Genomic DNA, 19,914 nt, shown 5'->3' on the forward strand with positions numbered 1-19,914 from the left:
TTCTGCTGCTTACAGGAGCGTCGGCAGCCTTTTTGGTGACCTAGGCGGCGGAAGGTCCCGCCCCCAAAATGGCACCCCCAACAGAGGCGGCGGAAGGTCCCGCCCCCGAAATACCACCGATGACTGCGGCGGCCGAACATCCGGCCGCTGCAGTTGCTGCCCCCCAAATGTTAGCACCCTAGGCAACCGCCTAGGTCACCTAATGGGTTGCGCCAGGCCTGGCTGCTTGCAGAGATGGGTTTTATTACGCTGACAGGAGAGCTCTCTCCCATCAGCATAGAGCATCTTCACCATACATGCCACTGCAGTGCTGTACGTATAGATATGGCCTAGGTCAACAGGAGAATTCTACCATTGACCTAGCACTGGTCTACACCAGGGCTGAGATCAGTGTAGCTGCATCTCTCAGGCGTGTGAAAAATCCGCACACCTGAGAGACCTCGTTATACCATAGTAAGTTCCTAGTGTAGACCAGGCCTTAGGCTGTACAGAGGTCTGGTCAGCAGCAAAGGTGTAAAACAGGTGTTCTGCCATCTATCTGCTTAGATGTAAATTAAGGATTGTCTCGTTCACAATGGGCTTCCTATCACCAGTCTGAACTGCATGCAGATAAAGCATTGTCAGAACTTCAGAAAGAATCAAACAGGAAGAGAAAAACAGCAAGGTGGTTTTTGGGGTGTGTGAGAGAACCTTATCTTGAGGTGCATGTCACCGGTTTGCTTGATTATATTTGGAGGACACAGAGAAGACTCCCAGGAACCCTTAACTGAGGAAGTGAAAGGACAGTGGTTTTGCTTCATTGAAACAAGGTCTCAACCAGGCTTGGTTGAAAATGCTGAAGAAAACTTTCGGTGAGAGAAAACTTCTTTAGATAAGAAGTTAACCTGTTAATTAAACTTAGTCTCTAGAAAGCCTGTTATGAATTTGTTTTTATATGTAACCGTTTGTTTCCAATATTCTCACTCACCCTTGTGCCACCCCTTCCCCTGAGCACTGCCTCTTCCCCCCCCAAGGCCCCGCTCGCTCATCTCCGCCCCCTCCCCCAGTCCCTCACTCTTATGGCCAGTAAAAAGTGGGCTATGCCCTCCCAGTTTAAAAACGATGGGGCCATGGTGCCCCCCCATTCCTGTGCCCCTGCTTGAATCTCTGTTCTTTGACAATAAACGTATTCCTCTTTTCACTATAAACATACTTACTTGCTGTGGTGCTAAGCTAAGTAACATAATGGTCCTGAGTGGAATCTTACAAGCTGATGTGTTTTGTTCCTTTGGGAACAGCAGGCCTGCTAATTCTGTGAGTGTTCAGTGGATAAGGGACTGGATGCTGCAGGGAACATTCAGAGGTTTTGTGGGAGGGAGGGCTGGGGGGTTGGTGTGTGTCTCTTGCTACCTCTACAGAGAAAGCAAAGCCTGCAGAGGCCTGTAAGATAGTGCTTGTGCTGCCAGAGGCTGCTGGTTTCAGGGAGCTGATCAAGAGCAGGCACAGACTTCAGGCTATAGACAGACAGTGGTGATGTGCCTCAGAACTCTGGGTACCCCTGCGGAGCATCACACAATATCAGCCAATCAGCACTTTCTGATTCAGTGATCCCGGGTGTCCTATCTGCTCTATGCACCTGGGGCATAGAGAGAGGAGGAACAAAGTGTTTCTGAAGAGGAGTTGGTAAGGGTGTGTGAGTAGCTAAGCGCCCACTTGACTTACAGCCTCTATGTGTGGCTGTGCCAAGTTGCCTTGGCTCTTTGCTCATTCTCTACGCCTCGGTTCTTGTTTTCAGGAGCTGGGTGTTAACTCCCCAAGCCCTGCAATAAAAAAAAAAATCAACCTCAAGTCAATCATCAAAAAGTCTTAATTAAATGAATTCTCATAACTGTTGGCTCAGAAACTATTTTTTAAGCTGTGAGAGCCGTACGTTAATTTGTGAAGCTGGCCGGGGTTTTATAAGTGTAGGTTTCATAAACATGACAATAGCAAGTAAATAGTATTTCCTTCACAGTCCAGTTCACATCCGTTAATGTTCGATGATGATAGCATTCATTTTGTGGCTCAGGTCAAGGCCAGCTATGTCTACAGAAATTTGAGCTACATCAAAATATTTACTCTCCATTTGTTTATTAGTTTCATGTCTGGTTTGACCAACTGACCTTTGCACTTAATTAGTGCATTTCCTTGAGTGCTACAGCTGGATTGTGAGGAGAGATTACTAAAAGCCTCACTCAGCGTCCTGCTTTTCTAATGTTCGCAAGCAGACTACTAATTACATATCTGATTCAGAATGTACCATGTAAGCCCTAACTTTCCACTGATTCCAACAGAATGTTAATGGACATCAGCAGCACAGCAGGTGCAAGGGAAGGATCAGAAGATAAGGGATTAAAATCATCATCCAGTAGAGCAGTAGGAGGCTTGCAAATAAAACCCTGGGAGAGTTTTATATTTTATTCATCTTTATCTAGAATTAATAGTAATACTGCCTGACTGCTATATAGTGCTTTTCACCCATAAAGCTCAAAGTGCTTTATGAAGAAAGCATCATTATTCCCATTTTACAGATGGGGAAACTGAGTCATGGAAGTGATATGTGTTACTCCCGAGTCAGCCACTAAGCCAGCTGCAGAGCCAGGAATATAATTCAGATCTCCTGAGTCCCAGTCTAGTGCTCTTTCAAGTTGGCCACACTGCTTCATGAATCAGCTCCATCTTTCTTATTTTAGATACAGTAGGGGGGTTGGAGTAGCATCACCAAGAGTGTACATGGCTTCAACCAAGTAACCACATCATGCTGCTGCTTCATCCACTTTTCCTTCCTTACCTCCTCCTCTCCCAACTCCTTGTCACCTTCACTCAGATTGTCATGTCTGAAATTTAGATTGTAAGCTTTCCGGGGTGGCCACAGTGTCTTTCCATGTTCTCTGAGGACAGTTACATTCATGAAAATGGCAAATGGGACTGAGTGCAGAGATAAGGATTGGAATCTGTGGGAGTGACTGTGTGACTTGGAAAGAATGTGGGACTGGGGATTCCTAGGTTCTAATGCTGACTTTGTCACTGTAACCTCCTCTCCGTGCCTCATTTTTCCCCATCAGTAAAATAATCATACTTGGAGTATCTTCCTCACAGACCTGTTCTGAGATATGCAGCTCTCTCTGTTCTGAGACTGAATTAATACTATGTGTAGAGTGCTTTGATGACCCCAACTGAACAATGCTATAAGTGCAACTGATATTTTTATTTGCCATTGACTCTGGATACCACAGTCCCTTTTATCTGCCTCAACTTGGTTTTATCCAAGTTGGTTTTATCGTCCCATTGACATTGTTATTGCTTGGCCTGTGCTGTGGCCAAGGCATCGACACCTCACCACCACCCCCAAATTCTACTGCAGTATTAATATGTTGTACCTCCATGAAATATCCTTTTATTCCCATCTCCCCTCCTCCTCCATAAACACACACTCCTATAGCTCATACTTGAAAATACTCATTGATGTGAGCGGTGTTGATGATTATTTCTGATTAGTCCCTGTTATTGGCCTGCCACCCCTCACCTACTCCACCCCCCTCCGCACAGTACCATGGACATCTACTCTGTGATACTATATAGCTGGGCAAAATGTTTTAAACCAAACATTTTTTTTTTGTGGGATGGGGAGCAAAAAATGCATATTCAGGTCAACCGAAACATTTCATGAACATATGTCAAATTTGCCAAATTGTTTTGGTTGAAAACAAACCCACCAAAAAAGTTTCATTCTGACATTTTCTAAATGAAACGTTTTGATTTGAAGCAACTTTTAGTTTAGAAAGCTTTCAGATTTGTTTTTAAAGTTAAAACATAAAGAAGCTCAAAAACTAAACATGTTTTGTTCAACACAAAATGATTTTTTGTTATATTTTGAAACCAAGACTCAGTTATCTGCACATCTCTATATAAATGAAATAAAAACTTGATTTCATCTATGTTAACATTCTGAACAGAGACAAAATTAGCAGAGATCCATTGAATTTCAATTTGCATCTGTTCCACACAGCCCCAAAACTTGGCAATAGCCAAAATTGAGCAATGCACTAAGTCAAAAGTCTATTGAAACATTATGGGCTTGATTCATGCACTACAGCAGAGAAGGTTGGCATTCCCTCCTGACAAGGAGACAACAATATCACACAGTTGCGTCTGACGAAGTGGGTAGTCACCCACGAAAGCTTATGCTCCAATACTTCTGTTAGTCTATAAGGTGCCATGGGACTCTTTGTCACTTTTTACAGTATCACACAGTGGCACTGGAACATTTTTAATAGTGGGGGTGCTGAAAGCCAGCCCCCTTTCCCCTGTCCATCTCCTATCCCCCCTAGAGCGGAGGCTGACAGTCAGGAACCCGGGGGCAGAGCTCGGAGCCCGGGAGTGCTGCAGCACCCCCCACACCGCTAGTTCCTGCGCCTGTGGTACCACAGAGCAATTCTCCTTCAAGGCTAGTCCCATCCATGAGTGGAGAGGTTTAAATTTACAACCAGGACTCCACAGACATATAGACTGCCTGGTGGAACTGCTTTATCAACACACATCCAAGGAGTTCAGGCCATGAGACCTGCATATCTATATTTTCAAAGCATTTGTTGTAAGCACACCTCCTGTGAAGCCAGCTCCACTCACTTTGGGTCTGTCTACCCTGTAATGTAAGCCCAGGATTAGTGGGATTCGAGTCGGCTGACCTGTGATAGGGAACCCTGGGCTTGAGCGGGTACATTGTATTTTAACCCTAGGTTAAGAATTTTCTGACCTGTGCGCGTACCTAGGGCTCCAGCATCCAGACTGCAGTGCGCAGACCTGAGTCAAAGTTTCCCATAGGCCCTAGCGTTCCCCCTCCCCAAATGTGGCCTCTCTAGCCCTAGGAATGTGGTGCACTGTGGGAAAACTTAACTGCCCACCCATCACATTATCAGGAAGCAGCTCACTTTGCAAAAGGCTTGATGGAGTTATTCTCCATTCCAAACCCAGGAGGCTGTCTGGCAGCGTGCTTGCAGATCAGTGATCAGACCAGAATGGGTTAATGTGGATTTGAGCTGCTGCTGTTTGCCAAGGGGTGGGGTGAGGAGGGGGTTTTGTTTTCAGTAGAGTGGATTGCAGATTATTGGGTTAGAGAGAACTTGTCCCATGGAATTGTGGGATACTTCCAGGTTATTCCTGGGACCTGAGTCAAGTGGAGCGGCAGCTACACAGCAAAGTAATAAGGCTCTGACCTTGGCTTGACTCAAGCTTGGACCCTGCTGGGTCCTGCAAATCTAAGCTTGAGCCCTGGGTTAGTGCAACTGCAGTATAGACACAAGGGTGGGGGGGTAGTCTCAAGCCCGGACTACATTGCAGTGTAGACATACCCTTTGTGGCCTGAGCTCTAACCCCTAGGTATAGTGGGGATTTGCAGTGGTCTTTAGTGCAGCACCCTTTTCTGATAACCAAAGGGAGCTGTAGTTCTGGGTAGTACAATAACCTGTGGCTGCATATAACTATGTATCTACTATTCCCTGTATATCAATAGCTGAACTACCCATATGCATGTAAACCTAAATGGTTTGGTTCTGTTGTGATGTTAAGCGCAAACTAGCAAGACTGAAAGAGACTCTGTAGGGAATGCTTGTAGGTTTGCTAGTAAGTCCCATGCTTGAATGTGTGCAATTTTCCTAGTAAAACAGAGAAGAAATAAATTGATCCATATTGAAATTAGACTTGTATCCTTTTCTATACAGAGAGCCAACACTGATGTATTTCCAAATTGATGCTACGTGAGCAGTATAATAGCACATTTAGCAAGTCAGAGGTAGGTGGAAGCAATCTCTCTCTCCTTCAAAAGTTAGCATTTTCAAAAGGATTTCTGGGGATAAAATAAAATTGACAAAAGTCTCTGCAATTTCACCATAAAAATGTTTGTATTAGGTTGAACACAAGGCTAGGTTTGGGAGCAACATTATAGAAATACTCCAGCACTAGCATGAGTCAGAAATAGAATGTGTTTAGTAAACACATGACAAAGTAGAAGACGATCCATTCTTCCCCTTCTCTGGCAATTTTCCCCCTCAAGCCCTTGGTCACTTGGTCAACCAAATATTTTTTCTTTTAACAGGGAGTGGTGTCTCTACGCCTACTCAGAGTTGTGTTTCAAAGTGGCACACCTCAACTCACAGGTGCTGAAGCCCTTTTGTAAGCAGCTGGATGATATTTAAGGAGCCAAAAAAGATTTCGATCTTTGGTTCCTGTGCCCTGTCTCTTGTTTAGTTCAGTGAAGCTCTGGATGCCAGTAACTTCTCTGCCAATGGTTGAGAAACTAGAAACAGGATTAAGCTGGAAAATTCAGAACCAGATCTGACTGTCAATCTCGCCAAATTCCATAGGATCCAGGTTGGTTGGTTAGTTTGTTGTAACCACCCTAGATATCAGGTACTATAGCCTGAGATTGGGGATATTGAGCACTTCTGCATAGGACTGTGGATGTCAGGTCTGGGGCTAAGGACACTGGCCGCTAGGCCTTGCTGCTCCTGCACAAGACGGCATCTCTGTGGACTCTGGCCACTAGGTCTTGCTGCCCTGAAGGACAGGGCAGCACTATAGACACTGGCCGCTGGGCTTTACTGCTCTGAGAGGTAGAGTGGCTGTGCAGGCACATACTATCATCCCCCCCTTTCCCTTTCTGTGGACCGACGCCCTGCGACTGGAGGTTAGGTCAGTATAACTATGTCACTTAGGCATGAGGATTTTTCTCACGCCTGAGCGACGTAGTTATACTGATATAGGTCTGAAATGTAGAGTGATCTGTGATTACCTTTCCCGGACCTGAAGAAGAGTGCTGCATCTGCTCAAACGCTTGTCTCTTTCACCAGCAGAAGCTGATACAATAAAAGATATTACCGCACCCACCTTGTCTCTCTGAACATTAATTACAACCAGCATCAGAAAGAGGGCACAAGGTGTACTTTGACTTGGTAAATGGCAAACGATGAAGAGTTGTGGTTTAGGTGACATACCATTCCAAATATTAAAATAATCTTACCTCATTTCTTTGAAGTGATCCAAGAACGTGTTCCAAATATTATGTAAATCTTGGGTCTTTCTATTTGCATGGAGTGCCCCTGCAGAACTAAATTACAAGTGTTGGTGAGTTCCTTTCTGTGAGCAGGAGGTGTATCAGACATCAAAGCCTGGAAATATCACTTTTAGCTGACTAGAAAGCTATAGCAATAAATTTTCTCAAATATTGTCCAATGTGACTTTATTTATTGTAATAGGAGGACATTGGGGGAACAAATCAAAGGAGTGTCATTTATCTTGCTCACCGTGATTTCCACTGTCCTCCAAAAATTCTCCCCAAAGAACACAAACTATTCTAAGGATCAATATATCATCTGATAGGTGCCATCTGGAGAACCTAGGTAATGCACCATTATGGAGGGAAGTCTTTTTTTACAGGGATATAACCACAATTCAGTCAATTTTACTTAGCACTTAGAGGTTCATACATAGGGTACCAATATATTACTGGTTTGTTGAAATTAATCTTGCCATTTGTTATGAGTAGAGTTTGGATCTAGATCAATCTGCCACATTTATTTTCCACTTGTTATTCTTTTGAGCTAGTAGTTTAAGAGAGCAATGGGCGTATCATCAAAAAGGATTTTTTCCATGGGGATGTTTAAATACTCCCGTTAAGAAACATCTCCTTTTTAAAGGTTCTTTTTAAAGGTCCTCAAAAATAGTGAGCAATATGTATTGGACGTGGGAAAGTATTTGAATCTTAATTTAATTTTTATATATGTACGTGGGCTTTTGATTCTCACTGGCAACTCTGCTTCAGCTGTCCAATCTCTGGGCTTTCCATTTTTTACTTTTCTTACATATTAGGTAAATAGTTTATTAACTTATATTAATTTGCATTGTCAGTCCCATAGGAATCTTTAAAAAAAAAACCCTTACATCATGATATTCAGTGTTTGCTTTGGACAATGCCTGATCATATTAAGAAGAGCATTCTTCTGGTTACTGCATGGATCTGTGTGTCTGGAGATGTGTTCTGTTCCAGCCTCTGCCAGAGGTTTCCTGCATGGCCATGAGCAAGTTATAGAAGTCAACATTTTAAAATATGAGTTCCTATAAATCAGGATCCTAAATCTGTATTCAGAAGAGCCAGTCAGAGCCAAGAATTCCCGTTCTGCAGGAAAGGCTGAAATTCATTTTCTTTTTCTGTTATAAAAATTCATCTTGGGGGAGGAAAAATCAAAACAAAATTTTGTTTCAGCTGTACCAAAATATTTCCCAGGCTCCCTGGAAGGCTGCCACATGATCTTCCTCAGAGCTGGGGAGCTCCAGGACTTGGGTGGGCTGTCCAGAAACCAGGCAGGCAAGTTTCCATCGAAAGTTTCAACAGAATTAACATGTTTCCACAAAATGTTTTTGATTCCATTGAATCAGCATTTTCTGATGGAAAACTGTTTTCAACCAGCTCTAATATTCAGACACTTAACTATACGGACTGATTACAGGTGTTGAGCACCTGCAACTCCAGTTGAAATAAAAAAATAGCTTTCTTGCTCAAATCATGTGAAATCAGCATTTTTCCATCCAGAAAAAAAAAAAAAGACATTTCTTGTGCTGCATGAAAGTTTGAGGAGGAGGAGCTGTTTTTGCTCATAAATCTGGGAACTGGGTCTCATGTCAAAAGTGAATGACTTGATTAGGTAACTTTACTAAAAGAAATCTTTAAAAATAGGAGCATATAAATTAGGCTTATCTCTGGCTTCTAAGCTTTATCCTGTATACCGTCCCTGAGACTGGGTTACTAAAACTGATATTACAAGGTTTCTTCTTATGGGATCTGGATCGAAGAGTTATAAGAAGTGAATTGCACTTCCCACAGTACAAGTAGCCTTAAAGCATAAATAATATTTATACTTGTTCAAAGGTGCTAAAAACTTAATAAAATACATTTGAAAAGACACTTCTACAGAAATTGCAGCTCTTGTTAGCTTTTTAGTGGGAGCAGTCCTCTCTATTATCAAAGTAGAGTGTTAAATCCATAATACCTTGTAACAGTTTATTTTAAAAGAACAGGAGGGAGAAAAAAGAGAGAATTATAGGTTCCCTGTTTCAAATTGAAGAACAGGAGGGAAAATCATAAAAACTGTATAAATCCCATTAATAATTTCTAATGAACATTGCCCTTATTTTCGTGCCTTTTCAGCAACCTGGGAAGTTTCACAACTGGAAAGTAAGTAATAGCACCAAAAATAAAAGTAAAACCAAGAGGTTGGCTAAACTGCAGTCAGCCCTGAAATAAAGCTTTGCATTTTTACTACCAAAAGGCGCTTCTGGCAAAAATGCCATTTCAAGCCTCTTATTTTGTATGGAAGTCTGAGTGTTTGAATAGTACCTGCTTTGCGCAAATGCAGTGAAGATACTATCTTTCATGTCTTCCAACACTAAGAGGTCAAGATACTTCATCAGATTAAGAGATTACAAGATTGATAGACGATTGGTTAAGGTCATGGTAGAGTTTTAGTGGATGGATTATCTTTCAGGGAAAAAGAAAAAGAATTAGGGTTACTAATTCAAAGACTTTTGCATTTCTAAAGCACTCAAGGCCTCTTACATACATACTGCAGAATGTAATAACTTTATCTATGCAGTATTTACTGTTGCCTTCAAAGTAAAAGGCTCTTTTGGGTTTTTGGAAGCAGGGAGCACTTTTACAACTATTGCAAAATTGGGAATTTCCTTTAGAGGTTAAACTGTAGGGTACAGCGCACAGCACTGCATCTGGAAAGGAAGCCAAATACAGTAAGTGAAGCAGTGAGTGAGATGAATCATACTTGCACTCATCTCCCCAAACCACTTCCCATAAAAGAAAATTTGAAATGAAGCAAAGGCAGGGGAGGGAGGAGGAGAAGACTAAATCAAGTGATTCAAAGTGGAGTGGGGGGTGGAAGATCTTTAAATAAATTATGAAGAGTCTCAGAAGTACCCAGCAGCCCTTTATTTAGAGAATACATTTACTAGTCTTCAAATGCATGACATATTGTATATTAACTGGAGCTGGTCAGGATATGAAAGATTGTTGAAATAATTCACCTGTGTCAGATTCTTTTTTCCCTCAGAAATTTTCCAACCAGCTCTAATATTAAGCAGAGTCTGTAGTAACATCATGTTGTTCATGTTCCAAAGGAGGGTTGGGCTGGATCAGTATTTATACCCAAGACCTGAAATGAATAACCAAGGGCTTCAGGAAGTAGTGCTGACAATGCAGTAGATGGCAGTAGGTGTGTTAGTACTGAATCAATGCCCCAGCCTGTTGTCAAGTAGAGGAGCCTTCTTTCAGAAAATCCTTGAATGTGAGTTAAAATGCCCCAGGAATATTGAATAGAAATAATCTGGTGGGATTGAGCAGCCCTTTCTCACATGATCAGCATCTATGTGATTGCCAGGAGCCAGTTATGATTTTCTGTTTCTCACCCTAAATAACCTAGTTAGTACTTTGGCACTAATGGGAGTAGGCCATTCATGTGAAGTGATGGGAATCTTGTCTTCAGTTATTATAATGACATAAACTTTCAAAAGTCAGAAGTTACCAAGAGTCAAGAAATTGCCAAGCACCAGAACTCTGGAACTTTTGGGGTTTTTCCCCCTCTAGTGAATCTGACACACCCCTACCAAAACTTGTTTACAAATCTCTTTGATTTGCCCGAAATCTACAAAACCCGCAAAGAATTAAATGGAACATAAGGGGGCAGTGGAGAACCTGCAAAAAGATCACTGAATCTGATTGGATCATTTCTGCCCGGTACATTCCAAGCTGCTGCTGCTGGTGATGTTTTATTAGTTGTAGTGCATAGAAACTCTAATGATGGATCAGAGCTCCGTTCTGTCAGGCACTATGCAAACATGTAACAAAAAGATGGTCACTGTCTCAAAGAGCTTACAGAGAGACATACAACAAATGTACAGCAGCGTGCACAAGATAATCGTGAGATAATGGGCATAAGCAGCAGTCATCCCATGCACTGCTCCAAAGCTAGACCCATGCCACAGCAAATTACAGAAGTTCTTCACTTTTTCCTTATTATTTGGATGCTTGCTCCTATCACAGTTACAGAGCTAGCGGCACCTCTGATCCCTCTCTGGTGTCTTTGAGTGCACTCCTTGGGTGATGGGCCTCAGGCCTTTACCTCCCCTGATGTAGCATCATGCAACTTTCCAACTCATAGGCTGGGTACCCTGTGAATGAACCATGCTTACTCCAGAAGGTCTGACTGGGTCCCTCTGGGTGCTGCTATTCCCTTCAGGAGCTTGTGACAAGTGGGAAGTATAGTCATCAGACAACCTTCTTAAACCAAAGTACTGTTTAATCTTAAGACTTGGGACAAGGCATAATATAAGTGAAGAAGTATTTTAGACATATATGCAGACCTTTTGTTGTTTAGGTGATCTAAACCCTTCTGTCCTGTGAGAGGAACCTAGCTTCTTAAAACCCTGTAGGTTTGAATCTGTCTGCCCAAAACAGTCCCTCAGCAGCTCCCTCGGCCTCTTGAATGAGAGAGAGTGTGTCCTTTTAATTGTTCATAGTTGTTTTGATCTGTTAGTTGCAAGCATTGGCAAAACAAGGTGTGCAACTTGACTAGAGCCCAGAAGACACGGTTGTCTTTGTCACTGTGAAGTATTTGTTGAGGTGCGTCTTATCTCGAGTCATTGTTTTGCCTTCCTACTTGCTTTTATTTTTCAATAGGCTGCTCTTTAAATTAAACCAATGCACTCATACAGTAAACATCCCTTACAACAAGCAAACATACAATATTCAAAAATGACAGAGCAGCACCCTGTCCTTTGTAGTTCTCTCATATCATCTGTCTTCAATGGTCAATTTATCCTTTGAATGATTTTCATTAATGTAGTATCTAATCAGAGAGACATCAGTCAAATTGAAAATATTATTTGTATGCTATCTACCATGGAAAACCCCTTGCATCTGCTATGCATCAGAGCAACTGTCTGAGCACATAACTAAAGAGTGAGTGATTTTTCCTTGGTCATAACTGTGCAGATATTTAGTTTGTAATCATAGGAAACTAAGCATTAGCTTGCCTTAAAACATGCCAGAGTGGGAGGTTTGAATTTATAACTTCCTTGTAAGTACTAGTTAGCATTTAAATTTAGGTTTTTCTCTGTGGGCGATGTTAAAGAAGGCAAGTGTCTGCAACACTGGTGGTATCACATTGAATGTGACCTTTTGGCAAACTATGCATAAGCAGTCTGCTGTCAAGATCTCATTGCTTCTCTCCTAAAACCTCCTGAAATCAAAGCTCCGATCCACGTTCTGGAGATAATGTATTATACATACTGTAAAGCTGCACCTGGTGGGTATACTGGAGCACTGAGATGATATAATTAAGTTTAATATTAAAATGGCTCCTAAGAAAAATTCAGATTAGTAAGCTTTCTGTTATTACAGAATGAGAGGTATTATGTGACACTTGAATGTTTTTTATTATTAGCTATGAAATATAAGTCTACAGAAGTACACTAAGGCAAATCCGTTCATTGTATTCTAATATTAGCCACTGAAGTCTGTGGAGACAGACCAGGTCATGTGACCTTTAGACTCCTGACCAATAGCGTGATTGAGGCCAGTAAATAAAGACCAGTTTCTTACCAGTACTCATACAAGACACACCTTTATTCTAATGTGAGGCAAATCATTTTCAAAGGCAATACTACTAAGACTAAACCAGTTTTGCTAGGGAGACTATTTCAAACAACTCAGGCTCAGATTTAATTGGTTTCAATTTTAATTAGCTAATTATGCTATTTAACCGTGATGAAAGTATTTGAGAAGCTAGAGAAATTCTAAATAGGAAAAATTTTAATTAACTTACTGCTGTACATAATAACTTTTCTTGTTAACTAGTGGGTAATTGACCATGCATCCAGTAATAAGATTCATTCTCTTGTTGATTACTTCACTTGCTGGATAAGCAAATGCCTGCAAGCAATTAAGAGCCAATTCTGAAGGGAAAAAAATACATATGTGAGTTTGTTCAAAATGTTTTTATTACATGCTTTGGAGAGTTCTTAATGCAAATGCAATACAAATTGTCAAGTTACTTACTGGGCTCATTTGGAGGAGCCAGAGGTAGCATTTGTAGTGTCTTCCCTTTGCCTCTTGGAGTTTCCATGACATTGATAAGCTTTTGAGAGCAAAAGAAGCTAGAGTAGGGGTTAGAAAGAAGCCCCATGATATGGCCACTCACCAAACAGAAGACTTGAAGAAATAGCAAGGCAATAGCATGATATATATATTTATATTGCCATAGCACCTAGGAGCCCCCATCATGGAGCAGGATTCCACTGTGCTAGGTGTTGTACAAAGACAGCATTGCCATATCTGCATGGATTTCTTTGTGTTACCTGCCACCAGGCATCTCTTGGTGTAATCAGCGTGATACATGTCAAGTGTAATTTGAGAAAACACTAATAAATGTCTGTGACACCATAAACAATCCTCCCGTGGCCTAAAATAAATCCTCAGCTTTCCAGGATGCTGCCTGCCAATCCTCTTAATAATAATTTCTGGTATACTCAAGTCTGCGTCTGAGGTGACCAGACCATTGATAGGTGCACAACATGCACATTTTCCACTCAGCATCCCATTCTGTTCAGATTAAACCTTTTCTTCACTGCTTGCTTGAACTAGAATCTTAACAAAGGAGTCAGAGGATTATTATTTCTCTGAGCATCTGTAATGTGGTATATAAGATAATAGGCATAAAGCCACACGTGCTGCTCTGTGTAAAGCAGTCCATGTACTTACACTTTCACGAACGGTGAAAGTTATCACAACCCGGGTAGCAAACTTGCCCCATCCTTACTTTCTTTATGAGGGCTGGAGGAACTCACTAATCCTGTGTGTTCAAAAGAGGCTTTTTGAACGAACAGATTTTAAAATGATGGCTATATACAGGAAAGCATCGCTCTTTGAGGCATTATGGGGAGGGGGGTCTTGCACTTCTCTCAGTTGTCTAATGTTCCTCTCTCTTAAAGAGCTTTCACTGGATTCAGGTAGCCCCAGATTGCTCCAAGAATGGCAATGCTTTTCATTGAGATAGCCTTACCATCTGTCATGGGTACCAGCAGGGCCGGCTCTACAGTTTTCACCACCCCAAGCAGCGCACCGAATTGCCGCCACGAAGAGGGGGGGCAGTCCCTGTGCCCTTAGGGCGGCAGGCGCGTTTCCATGGCGGCGGAAATTCGGTGGCAGCTTCTATGTTTAGCTGAAGCCGCCGCGGACAGCTAAACATAGAAGCTGACACCGAATTGCCACCGCCGCGGAAACGTGCCTGCCGCCCTAAGGGCACACGGACTGTCCCCCCCCCCGCCCACGGCGGCAATTCAGCGCGCTGCTTGGGGGCAAAACAACAGGGACTGCCGCCCCTTGCAGATTGCCGCCCCAAGCACCAGCTTGGAATGCTGGTGCCTGGAGCCGGCCCTGGGGACCAGGCGAGCCATGCCTTAGTCCCTCTTGAGTGCACCCCCTCAGGTGACAGGGCTGGCTTCCTACACCTCTCTCTGCAAGACCTCCTGGGTGTACTCACTCTTAGACTGGATCTCTGGGCTGCAGCCCCATGTCTACCTACCATGTTAACCTGGGAGGCCCAACTGTTCTTTGGCCCTTTTTCTCCAGGTACTTGTGACAGGAGTTGACCAAAGTGACTCAAGAAACGTCTTCAAAACAAAGTCGCATTTCATGGTCAAAGGAAACACAGCATTTAGGACTCTGTATTTTTCCTGTGTGCTTAGTTCCTCCCTAAGCTTAACCTCTCTGTGCATAGCTCAGGAAGGTCCAGCTTTTTCTCATCTCTGGGCTGGGAGAGCCAGCCTGCTTGCTACAGTCCCTGTGTGCCTCTGTCAGTCTGGACATCAGTCTCTGTCTGCTGACAATTCACTTGGCCCCCTCCTCCTTCCTGGTGGCAGTATCTTTGAGGTTTAGGATTCCCCTTTATTCGTCCCAGATCAAAACATAGGATCAAATTCACCAGACTAGCTGCAGCCAGGCTGAGGATATCCCCAATCAATAGCTTCCCCATTAATTCCCCAAGGAGCCTTAGCTTTATCATTGTTTTGTTTCCTGTTGGCGTCTCCCATAACAGCCTCCTGTGATTGAACTCCTGGCCCTCACGGGTGTTAGGGGCATATGATATTTACAAAAAGTACTACACGACTCTCTCATTTTCTACCCCCTCTGTTCTATTACAAAGGCAGAAGCACCGCTACTGTACGTGTTCTACTAGCATCAGGGCAGAGAATGTTCTGGAAGAAAACCAATGCAGAGCAAAGTGGAAACCTAATTCTTCCTGCCCCTTCCCTAAAAGGGTCAGGAAGAATTAGGTTTCCACTCTGCTCTATATTGGTAAATGGTAAAGATTTCACCTCAGATAAATGAATAGATTCAGACATCAGTGTTCCAGATGACATATTTTCTAATGAATCTCTAAGAGGTTTTTTAGGAAATACAGTGCCAGCAAAATCCAATCTAATCAGCAATCAAATCTGGCCATTTAAAATCCTTTCCTGGGCACCCAGCCCTAGTCATTTAGGCTAAATAGTGGTGAATTGCACATTGGGGAGGAGAGGGAAGAAAGGAACCCCAGCACCATAAAGAGTAAGTGTATATGAGAAGCTTCTCCAGCCTTCTGACTGAAGTCATTGCCACTGCCCTGTCTTCTCTGTGGGGATGAAGAATGAGAGGGGCCATATAACTGTAGATATTTCAGCCTCACCTGAGTGCAACCCCGATCGTCAGTGGACAGGATTGAATTTGGGACATCTGGAGCTTAGTGTATGAGCCCTACCACATGAGCTGAAAGCCAACTTGCTATTAGCAAAGGCTGTAGAGCAGATTCATTTTATATCTTTCTCTAAGTGGTCTCGGTGCCACTAGATGGGACAGAACACCACACCCAGAAGGTGTGTGGGTTACACAACTGCAGGGAGATGGCAGAGCGCTGTACACATGCACCATCAGGTCATGCACCCCCTTTGCGGCTTCTACAAATCTTGAAGTTCCCTCCATTCCCTCCTTCAGAACACAGTCACACTGGTTCTACCTCCAAAAGGCTCTCTCCACCTGCAACCGGTGGTCATAGAATATTAGGGTTGGAAGGGACCTCAGGAGGTCATCTAGTCCAACCCCCTGCTCAAAGCAGGACCAATCCCCAACTAAATCATCCCAGCCAGGGCTTTGTCAAGCCTGACCTTAAAAACCTCTAAGGATGGAGATTCCACCACCTCCCTAAGTAACCCATTCCAGTGCTTCACCACCCTCCTAGTGAAAAAGTTTTTCCTAATATCCAACCTAAACCTCCCCCACTTGCAACTTGAGACCATTACTCCTTGTTCTTTCATAATTTGCCCCAACTGCTGCAATCAATAACATCCTTCTGGGTAGCTATTAGTTCTTAACACTCCAAAACAAACACTACTAGGTAGGTATTTAAATAAATCAACCACAACATGACCCTCATTTGAAGGGATTCAGGGGGGAAAGGTGTGAATGGACCACTAAAGAGGGCAAGAAAGCCTTGGCACACTGATGCCTTTATATACTTTTCTGCAATAGGGACTTTTCTTATTTTGTTCTGGTTTCTTGCATTTTAATTCCAAACTATATAGAAACATTTCAGTATTCAACAGTAAAGGTCCAAACCAGGCAAGTGAATAATAGTGCTATAGCAGTAGCTTTAGACCATCACTGTTCGATTCAGTAACATGTTTGTTATTTAATAAAGAGATACAGTGAAGGTTTAGCTTTCTGAGGCCAGGTCTACACTACAGAGCTCTAGCAGTACATTGCTCAGGGATGTGAAAAATCCATAACCCTGAGGGATGTCGTTATACCCACCTAACCCCCTGTGTAGACAGCACTATGTTGACGGGTGAAGCTCTCCTATCAGTGTAGTAGCGTCTTCACTAAAGCTGTGCTTCTGTGGTACTGTATGTGAAGACAAGCCCTGAGTGGTGGTGTATATAAAGTAGTTATCACCACAGGCACCGACTTTACAATGTGCCGAGGGGGTGGTTGCCTCCCAGCTCTGTCCCAGCCCCCGAACCCACTCCAGCCACCCCTACCCTGCTACACCCCACCCTGCCTCTTCCCTCCCCGCCTCTTCCTGCCCTGTTCCACCCCTCCCCCGAGCATGCCGCATCCTCGCTCCTCCTCTCCCCCCGCCCCCAAGCCTCCTGCGTGCTGTGAAACAGCTGAATGCGGCAGGCAGGAGGTATGGGGAGGAGGAGGGCTGCTGGTGGGTGTTCAGCACCCACCATTTTTTCCCCTTGGGTGCTCCAGCCCTGGAGCACCCATGGATTCGGTGCCTGTGGTTATAACCTCCAGGAGCCATGGAGTTTTATTGAAAATTATTTAACTAGAAGGCATACATGTTCAAAAATGACTAGTGATTTGGGAGTACCTAAAGTCTGAATGCCCAACTTGAGATACCTAAAAAAGTTCTGATTTTCACAAAAGTGCTAAGCACCTGCCTTTGAAAATGAGATCCTTTTAAGATGTCACAAGTATCCAGCCAAAAACTGAAGCACTCAAAATCACCTGTCGCTTTTGCAAATTTAGGCCTGAAAGAATACATTTAATCAAGGATGCATGTGATATAGTGATTCATTCTCATGGGTTTTAATACATAGAAACATTCTAGCTGAGCTTTTTTTCCAAGGACATGCTGCAAGCAAAATATATATTTGCAACAATACTACATACCTTTAATGCCTTTAACTGCTGTCCTTTGCATGACCTCATTGCTCAGTTTGGAGGGGAGGGGGGTTGTACTGCCCATTTGTACAGTTGTTTTATTATTACTTGTATTCCATTTTTGGAATCTATAAACGCTTGATGAAATAAGGAATAACAAATAACAGGAGAAAAATATGGATTATAGATTACTTTCTAATCTAGGTGTTTATTCCATTGTTTTCCCCTGAAAAATAAAAAGATGGAAGAGTAGTGCAGGAAAAAAATCAATGGTGACATTGGAAACTTTAAGAGACCAGGTAACGTACAATCAGCACTGAGTGCCGAGGAATATACTGTAGGTTGCAACATTTTTATCGTGGATTTGCAAAATGGTTTGGAAGCTTTGATTTATTTGGTCATTATTGAATGAGCTCCAGCCATGAAAGGTGGTATGGGTCATGACTGTGATTAGGGGAGTGTGCCAGGGCAAGTGAAACGTAATTCCATATAATATTTTGCAGTCCTCAGCAGGACTTCTTCCTGTTCAGTGAGTAAACAATATTCGCATAAGTAGAGTTTGCATAATTAGACCCTTTTAATTTTCCCATTGACAAAGGTTAACGTTTTGCTTTCAGTCCAGGGTTTGTACTGAAAACAAAACTGTATCTTAGCTCCTATGGGCCTGTGAGATTCTAAAAGCTCAGTGCCAATATTCTCACAATTTCCAAAGCCTGCAATGAAAATGAATGACAGTAAGGAGAGAAGTCGGGGAGAGAAGAAGATTATGACAAGTACTGGGAGGGAGGAGAACAAAATCTCTCCTCCCTTGGGGATATTACTGAGAACCAGAAAAGATCCAGCATTCAGCCATTCTGGTCACAAAGGTAGTAATGGGTAGAAAACATTATAATGACCATGGATGATAAGCTAGTAGTTTGCTGCAAGGAGTCTCTTGACATTTGACCACTTTGCATTTTAAAAGAGTTTTGGTTAATTCAAAGAATTTCATGTCAAAGGTGTCATGTCTCTTACCATTCTCTCATTTGTACTGAGAGGACGATACTGTTGGGTTTAGAAACTCCAGGTCAAGTTCACGCTACCTGATCTAAATATCCAATGCTGTAACTTTTATGTTGCAAACTCTTCTAATTATTTACAGTTTAGACTAGAAAGAGCAATACACTCCCACTCATACATCATGAGTTTAATAGTTTGACTCAAATATAATTAGGACCCTGATCCTGCAAACACATACTCACAGGCTAAACTGGAGTCATGTGAATAGTCCCATCGATGCCACGAGTGCAGGGTTAAGTACATGTGTAAGGATTTGCAAAAGTGGGGTCTAGGTTGGTATTCCCCTTAGGAAAAATAGTATAAAAGGAGCTGAGATTGGGAGAGGGAAAACATTCACACCACTAAAAAGAGAGAGTAAAATGGAGTAGAAACTAGGGAGGAATGAAAAACAAATACAGACAGACAGTGAGGAAAGAAATAGAAAGGGAAAGGAAATCTCCTTGAGGAACTCCTCACAAAGTTTACTCCATAGTGTTCAATGAAGAGAATAGGACATGCCATTCCAAAGAGTGAACAAGAGGTTTGAATTCCTTGGTATCTTCCAATTCTCCAGGAGGTCAGAGCCATCTGCATGGAGGCCTTTTGCCTTTATACTGGTTCTGAGGCCTTGCTCCCAATCCCCCAGCTTTTCAGCAATTTGTATTAGCAACAGTTCCTGAAACACCAACCCCCTGAAGTGAAGGGGGGAGTGCATTTTGCATACAGCTGGGGTGGTTGATGTAGGTCTCCTGATCCCAGATGTCTCCCAACCTCTCCTCATACCCACTCCCCCTGCAGGTAATCAGACCCACAAAACTACTTCCATAGAGGCCATGATGTGGGAGGTGACGATGCCTCAGAGTCAGTCCCTATGCCCACCACTCAGCCAGATGCAGATTTAGATATGTCGGGTTCCCTCTGCACTCAGATCTAGGGGACACAGTATGACCTTTAATTCATACTGATCCACCTGGATTCCTTCTACCAAGCCACTGAAGTAATAGTTAATAATTTCATAGCAGCTAAGAAGTCATCTAGGGGCCATGTTGTCAGTACACCATCTTGGTTCCAAAATTCATCCCCAGGGCAAA

Source organism: Mauremys mutica, chromosome 8, assembly GCF_020497125.1.
Source record: "Mauremys mutica isolate MM-2020 ecotype Southern chromosome 8, ASM2049712v1, whole genome shotgun sequence".
NCBI lineage: Eukaryota > Metazoa > Chordata > Testudines > Geoemydidae > Mauremys > Mauremys mutica.